The sequence below is a fragment of the Rana temporaria genome, chromosome 5, assembly GCF_905171775.1.
Source record: "Rana temporaria chromosome 5, aRanTem1.1, whole genome shotgun sequence".
In the NCBI taxonomy this organism is placed as follows: Eukaryota; Metazoa; Chordata; class Amphibia; order Anura; family Ranidae; genus Rana; species Rana temporaria.
This window is the reverse complement of record NC_053493.1, coordinates 376,037,052-376,045,381: the sequence shown is the minus strand read 5'-3', so window position 1 is coordinate 376,045,381 and position 8,330 is coordinate 376,037,052.

Here is an 8,330-nt window from a genome sequence, read left to right as displayed (position 1 = left end):
TCGAATTGACCCTAATAACTATTATAAAAACAGGAACGAATGTTCGTACAATGTTCTTACAATGAATAATATTGAATGGAATTCTACTAGTGTATACTCAACTTAACTCCTTTCCTTTGTATTTTTTACATACAACTGTGTAGCATTGTCTATTTGGTGTATTTTTAGATTTGTTCTACCACAATATGTTCTCCCAACGTGTCTTTAGAATTAGCTTTGTGCCAGGACACTGAGGATATAAGGTGAGACACACTTCACCAAGAATCAGCAGACTTCACAGAAATGTTTACAGCTGGGGGGAGAAATTGGAGAAAGTTTGTGATAAAATAATTATTTTTACAAAAGTTAAAAAAATCATTGCAGTAATAGTGATTTATCACATTAGTAAAAAAAAATTCTGGCTGCCAATACATGGGTGACTCTGTGCAGTCCTCCAACCATCAAAACATTAAGAGCCGGTTCACACTGGGGCGATTTGTGATCCGACTTGAAATCGCCTCAAGTCGTCCCAAGTCGTGCTGTCAAGAAAAACAATGCAAGTGAATGGGAGCGGTGTTAATACACACGACTCAAGGCGATCCGACTTCAAAAGAAGTTCCTGTACGACTTCAATCCGACTTGTAGGCGATTCCTACCCATTGATTTCAATGGAAGTAGCTTTCAAGTCTGATCCCTGTTCATAGTGAGGCGATTTTGCCAGAAGCAGAGAGGAATTTACCCAGAAGCCACCAGGTACTCCCCTGTCCCCAGGCAGCCCCCACCTTCTTCCCACCTTCTTGGCATGGATTACTTTCACTTTCTTAGTACGTTGTCTCTGTTTGCACCATGACTGCCAGAGTTAGGAAAGAGGCCGTGGATAATGAGTCCCTTATAAGGCTGGAGACCATGCCTCTACGACAAGAGGGACCCTTTTACAAGGACCAAATGAAGAGGGACAATGCCTGGCTGGACATTTCTCGCCTGACCTTGGGGCATATTGGGGCATATTGTCTGAGACCGACCGCACTGCCAAAAGTAAGTTTAACCTTTTTATTATATGTCTATTTTCCTTGCCTAGGCATGCTGGTTGTAGTTCCATACATGCCACTTGTTTGCACAGAGAATGGCGGCATGAACTCCCTCTTGAAGACAGCAACAATAGAGCACACCGGCATCAATAGATCCCCTGGCAGGAACAGTATATCCCATGCTGGCAATAGTAGATGCAGACAGGAACCATAGATTCCCCAAAAAGTAGATCCCTAACAGGAACACTACTTCAAATGACAAGAACAACAATAGATCCCTGATCGGAACACTAGTTCACATAACAACAATGGATCCTTGACAAAACTAGATCCCTGGCAGGAACAACAGATCCCCCAACAACAATAGATCCCTGATCGAAACACAAGTTCACATGAGAACAACAATAGATCCTTGACAACACTAGATCCCTGGCAGGAACAACAGATCCCTGATCGGAACACTAGTTCACATGAGAACAACAATAGATCCTTGACAAAACTAGATCCCTGGCAGGAACAACAGATCCCCCAATAACAATAGATCCCTGATCGGAACACTAGTTCACATGAGAACAACAATAGATCATTGACAACATTAGCTCAATAGCATGAACAAAAGATCCCCCAACAACAATAGATCCCTGAAAGGAACACAAGTTCACATGAGAACAACAATAGATCCTTGACAAAACTAGATCCCTGGCAGGAACAACAGATCCCCCAACAACAATAGATCCCTGAAAGGAACACAAGTTCACATGAGAACAACACTAGATCCCTGGCAGGAACAACAGATCCCTCAACAACAATAGATCCCTGATCGGAACACAAGTTCACATGAGAACAACAATAGATCCTTGACAACACTAGATCCCTGATCGGAACACAAATTCACATGAGAACAACAATAGATCTTTGACAAAACTAGATCCCTGGCAGGAACAACAGATCCCCCAACAACAATAGATCCCTGATGGGAACACAAGTTCACATGAGAACAACAATAGATCCTTGACAAAACTAGATCCCTGGCAGGAGCAACATATCCCCCAACAACAATAGATCCCTGATCTATTGTAACGCACAGAGAGCATTTTAGACACAGGAAAACAGGGAACAGGGAAGAAGAATAATGTCAGAAGAGCTTAGTAGCTCTGATTGGCCATTTCTGACATTCCCTGTCCTGGAGGCGATTTATAAATCGCCCCAGATCGCCTCAGGTCGCCCTGTGGTTCACATTCAAGTCGTGTCGGAATCGCCTCTGGAAGTCGCGCTGGAAGTCGGATCGCCCCAGTGTGAACCGGCTCTAAAGAGATCAGAATTCTTTTAAATCGTTAAATAGCTTACACAATCAATAATAAATTCTGAATGTGAATAGGCTAGCATATTTACAAAACCTTGCTGCCACACAGGTAATAACAATCATTGACAAACTTAACGGTTTCTTTAGGTTGAAAAAGGATCATATAGTAGAAAAAAATAAATATGGATTTGGTCAAATGTGAACAGATTTGAGAAACTATTTATTTTTTGGGGAAACCAGTTGATTTGAGTGATTACTTCTTTTTTTTTGTAAAACCAATTAATTATTGATGGAATTACCCCTTTAGGGCATTTGATTCTTAAAATTTGTGATTCATTCAAAAATAGTTTTTATTAAGCAAGCACATTGATGCATGAAATGGATCTAGAGCAGCCTTTTTCAACCAAGGTGTCTAGGAACCCTGGGTTTCCTTCAGGTTTCTTCAGTGGTACCTTGGCAAAATGGCCAAAAAATTCTCCAAAATTGTATACAAGCCAACATATGGATCAAGACTGCCTTTTAGTTACACAAAAGCCACAGGTTTTCATTGTGCACCATTACAACCTTCTAGCCTCTGGTCTCCTAACAACCAATGAATCATGATGTCATGGGTTGATAAGGAGCATGTTGGGCACCTGCACAGCATTCTTTTCTACCCTTACCAGGGCCGCTCCTTCAGCGCTGGGGTCACAATAGCAGAGTGAGGGAGATGAGAAACATTGGAATACTAGTCAGTACCAGTGTGCAAATATGTATTTACTTTGGAAGAATAAATCACCTCTAATGTTAGGCAGTGCTGGGACAAGGTCATCTGGTGCCAGGGCGAAGATGGCAAACTGCGCCCCCCCCCACGGTTGTAAAGAAGGAGCGACTTATAGCGGGACCCAGTTACACTAAGGCTCAGTTCACACCTAGGCGTTCCGGATTACGGGCAGAATCGCTGCCAAATTGACACACTTGCGATCCTGTTACTTTCATTGGCACCCCAATCAAGGTGCGATTTTGTGGCAATTATCCCCCAACAAATAGCGACAAAATTGCGGGACGCCTGTTGCCCAAAATAAGCTCTGGAATGTCTAGGTCCTAAATGTAGCTTTATACACTGATCAGTTCTAATAATATGCACCGACACTGTACTAATATCTAGGGGAATCCAAGGGGTTACAAGTGTACCCAACAATGTGCAATGTGTGTACTGATTTTTACCATAAGCTGGTTTGTTTATTTTCCCTGATTTGCAAGCAAACATTCCCTTTGTACAGAGCCCTGTGTTGATTGTCAACACAGGGCTCTGGGCTGTGATTGGACACAGCCAGTCAGTAGGTCCCAGACATGAATCATTGGTTGGGATCTGCTGACATACTCCCACTGTGTCAAATCACAGGGGAGTAGGCGGGCAGGGGAATGCACCCGAAACCCTAAGCCTAGGTTCACAATGTAGCCAGGGCTGTCTTAATGAGAGGGCACACCTGGGCACTGCCCAGGGGCCCCAGCTGCATGGGGGGCCCCTGCACTTTCCCCAAAGCAGCAGGTCCTTGAGCCCATGCTTCCCCAAAATTGGGGACCCCATGGTGGCACTGAGAGTGATGGATACACAGGGGAGGCAGGCTGGTAGCGGTGCAGAGGGGCCATAGTGATGGGGAGGCATCAATCTAGCATATATATTATATGCACAGGACAGCTTTGTTACTTTATATACTGTATGTAGTATTTTCCCACTGTTTCTTTGCTGTACAGAATGATTGTTCATGTAGTTAATGCGGAGGTCCGCGTAAAAGGGGAAGCTCTGCTTGTCTGCCTCCTACCTACTTGATATCTGTTTACCTACACTGTCTCCATTGTAGGGGCCCCAGAGCATTACTTTGTCCAGGGGCCCATGATGCTATTAAGACAGCCCTGAATGTAGCAATGTGAGAACCAGTGCGATTCCAGTGCCGGTTACCGCATTTCCCCTGCAGGCAGTTCACGCTGCCCTCTGCGAACCGCTGCGGGTGTCAATACAATGTTAATAACACCCCCCAGATCGGTTTACAGATTGCAGTGCGAACTGTGGATTCGGACAGGAATCGGTTCGCATGAGTGAGAACACACGAACATGCAATCTGATTCTAATGCGGGAAAAAAAAGTCCCTGCATCTTTTTTGTGCAAATACAACTGTATAGCTGAACTCGCATTGCACAGACATCGCATGTGATCGACAGTGTGGGTGGGAATCACAGTGTCTGTGTTCGCCACAGTGTGACCCTAGGCTGAAAAAGGCAGTGATGGGTATGTCGCTGTGCTTGTAGCTGCCACCCCGTCGCAGTATATGTACTGCAATGCATTGGCAAGTGGTTAATTACCAATGGTATTTGTAATATGCAGCATGAAGGGGTTAATGTGTATTGTCAGTGCTGCATTAGTTACAAGTGGCAGTTAATTAACCCCTTTGTTCTGCATTAGTGACATCAGTGTTAATTAACCCCTGCATACTGCAGCAGTTAATTAACACTGACACTGGTGTCACTTATGCAGCCCAAAGGGGTTAATGCAGCACTGACAATACACATTAATTACCCTTCATGCATATTAAAAAAATACCATTGGTAATATATTAACCGCCCCCCAAAAAAGGAGTTAACAAATTCATCTGCAGATGGCATACTATTGCTTGGTTCCTCCTCCTCTAGATCACACTCGCTCCGGGGGTACAGTCAGCAGCACACATTACATTTTAATGACTTACCCTCCATGCTGCACTCACCAAGCTGTTATTGGTGTCTGTGTCCATGTGCTCTGTCGAACAGCTGACCACTCCCCCTGTCCCTGTCCTGGCCAATCAGTCTGAGCAAACACTGCAGCAGCCATCAGGCTCCGCAGGGAATGGATGAGCAGAGAGCACTGGCTGCTGCTGTGAATGGATATCTGGTTTCTGTTAACACTGCCTGGGTCAGAATGAGTGAAAGTGAAAGTAACATTATTTCTCTTTTTCTCTCCAGCCAGCCCAGTCACGACATAAGGAGGGGGGGTGTAGGGTGCTGCCGTGAAAGTGACATTATTTTCTCTCCAGCCCAGCCGCAACCTGAGAACGGGGGGTGGTGCAGCTGTGAAAGTGACATCTTTTCCCTGTCCTCTCTCCAGCCCAGCCGCGACCTGAGAAGGGGGGCGGCCGGGCACTTCACCTGCGCCCCCCCTTCCTCTAATAAATTGGTTCCGCCCAAGGCATCCGCCCCTTCCGCCCCTGCCTTGTACCGGCCCTGATGTTATGTTATGAATAGGGTGCCTTGTGCGTAATTTTAAAGGGTGCCTTGACTGAAAAAGGTTGAGAAACACTAATCTAGAGTCTTATGTACACCTTATGTATACCTAGCTTAAAGCAGACCTAGCTGAAAGAGGCAATTCTGCTGATCCTTCTATTTCCCACCCCCTCTACCACTTTTGGAATTTTTTTCTGGGAGTGGGTACCTACAGTAATTCCCACTTTGCCTAGGCTTCCCAAGCGGAAAAATTTGCCCCCCATCCTCCCCCATTCTCCTGACACAGCATGTTTTGCGCATGCTTAGTGGGAAGCCATCTGTGAATCAACAGGAAGTCACAGCCAGCTTCTCACAAGCTTCCCACAAGCAAGATGGTGGTGCTGGTGACCCAAAGACTAGCAAAGAACCAGTGTCGGTATATTGAAAGTCAGCAGTTACAGGATTTCCAGCTGCGATCAGTAAAAACATGTACGCCCTTGTGAATGTAGCCTATTTAGCTATATTAAACTGAAACTTAAATTGGGCTTTAACTTCCCTTTTGCTAACATGGTCATCTTTGGCTGCATTGAGCAAAGCTTTAATGTGTATGTTGACCTTGCAGACATCATTGCCCAAGATGCATAGGGGTAATAGTCATCAAAAAAAATGGAAAATGATTGCTATTAAATTCCTTTCTGATGTAGATGAGGCCCCTGATACAACCTCAGGGCTAACTCCATTCTGCCGTTTGATTCAAATTAATATGGTGAAATATGTGGACCAGACAAAGATTCACATCCTCACCTTTTCTCAGCTCAGTCCCAACAGGAAGAGGAAGCCCTCCTCACTTTAGTTTTATTAACCATATGAAATCACAAAGCATACATTGATTGGTTCACATCATACAGATACACCCACTCCATCCTCAGTATCACCCACCCCCTTGTGACGTCTGTAGCATATGACACACACATTCCAAACTCCAGGAGCAAAGGGAAAGAAATGGAAGTCCATGTTTGGGCACGCTGCCCACATCATCTAGTGTAAACAAGTTCATTCAGCTCCTTTCCAAGAGGTCCGAGTGAGAAGGAGGGGGAGGGGGAGGCTTGAACACATTTGTAACATGAGGGGTAAATGGAGGATGACAGCATCTGCTCTTGATAAAAGTCCTTTTGTATGTCCATCGAAGTTGAAATATACTTTAAAAACATATCTGACAAATCTTATCAAGGAAAATAAGCAGTATTGATCATTCTCATATATACATATGCATATATAAAAATAAATATAAAAAAACAACAATATAGAAACAATATGAAAATATAAAAGACATTAAAACATTTTAGTGGTTCTAATAAAAGAATTCAAAATAGAAATGTTATCCAGATCCATCACAGTCCCCCCTTAAAATGACTATTTTATCAGTACTGTCCCTACATTTTCTTTGTCCCTGGTCTGGCCTCCCTACTCTCAACTCTTTTATTTTTCGTGTAGCTCCCAGACAGGGCTTATCCATTGTCCTTCTTCAATGAAACTTCAGGAGGCGGTCAAACACTATTCTTTCCCTCATGTGAAAATGTGGTATGTGTTTTTCTTAACAGGTGACGGTAATGGAGGACACGGTCAATATAACAAAACATTATCGTAACCAATATAAACAAAATTGCTATACCTGAGCACAAATGTGTTATCACCCAAAATATTGTCCGCAGGTATGGTTCCAGATGCACCCCCCTTGTTCAATAGGGCCATATGTTTAGGGTCATGCGATTTTAACAAAGACGTTTGTGAAGTGGCCTCTAGGTGTTCAGTAATATTCTGGAATGCATCCTTTATAGTTAACAAACCTCTGTTGACCATAGCAAACATAATTTATCCAATCTACATTCCCATTACTAAGTTAAATTTCATAAAAGCATCCGTTTCACCTAATTACCATATTTTCCTTTATAAGCGTTTTAATTTTATATTGGGCTCTGTCCTAAATATTTTATTTCCTAAAGAAACTTATTCATTACATTACACTAGTTTTCAGAACCGATCATACAGTATGAATACTTTTGTCGTATGACTGTTTAAACATAGCAGCCTTCAGCATAAACGAACATACAGAAGGTTTAATTGTTCCCCCACATGAGAATTCAGGTGTAAAGGCCCAATATTCCCTCCATTAATACATTCGTCAATCTGAAGCCTTGAAAGTGACATTTTGTTCCATAAATATGGCTCTATCATACTGCATCATCTGTTCATGTTGTATCTTTATTTTTAAACTATTTAACTGACCTTTTCTTTAGCTTTGCAGATTAACACGAGAGAGAGAGAGAGAGAGTGAGAGTGTGAGTGTGAGTGTGTGTGTGTGAGAGTGTGTGTGCGTGTGAGAGTGTGTGCGTGTGTGTGTGTGAGAGTGTGTGCGTGTGTGTGTGAGTGTGTGTGTGAGTGTGCGTGAGTGTTAGTGTGAGTGTGAGACCCGGTTCACACTGGGGCGACCTGTCAGGCGACTCAGCCGCCTGACAAGTTGCGGTCCACAGTAGTCAATGGAACCGTTCTAATAGGAGCGACGCAAGTCGCTCCGACTTAGAAAAAGGTTCCTGTACGACTTTGGGGGCGATTCAGGGCGACTTGCATTGACTTCAATACTGAAGTCATTTTGCAAGTTGCCTCTCAAGACGCCTTGAGATCGCCTTGCCGAGTCGCCCCAAAGTCATGTCGCCTGTGTGTGAACCGGCTCTGAGTGTGTGAGAGAGAGAGAGAAAGAAAAAAATCTTTATATCAAACCAAACTACTAAATTAATATGGGCTTT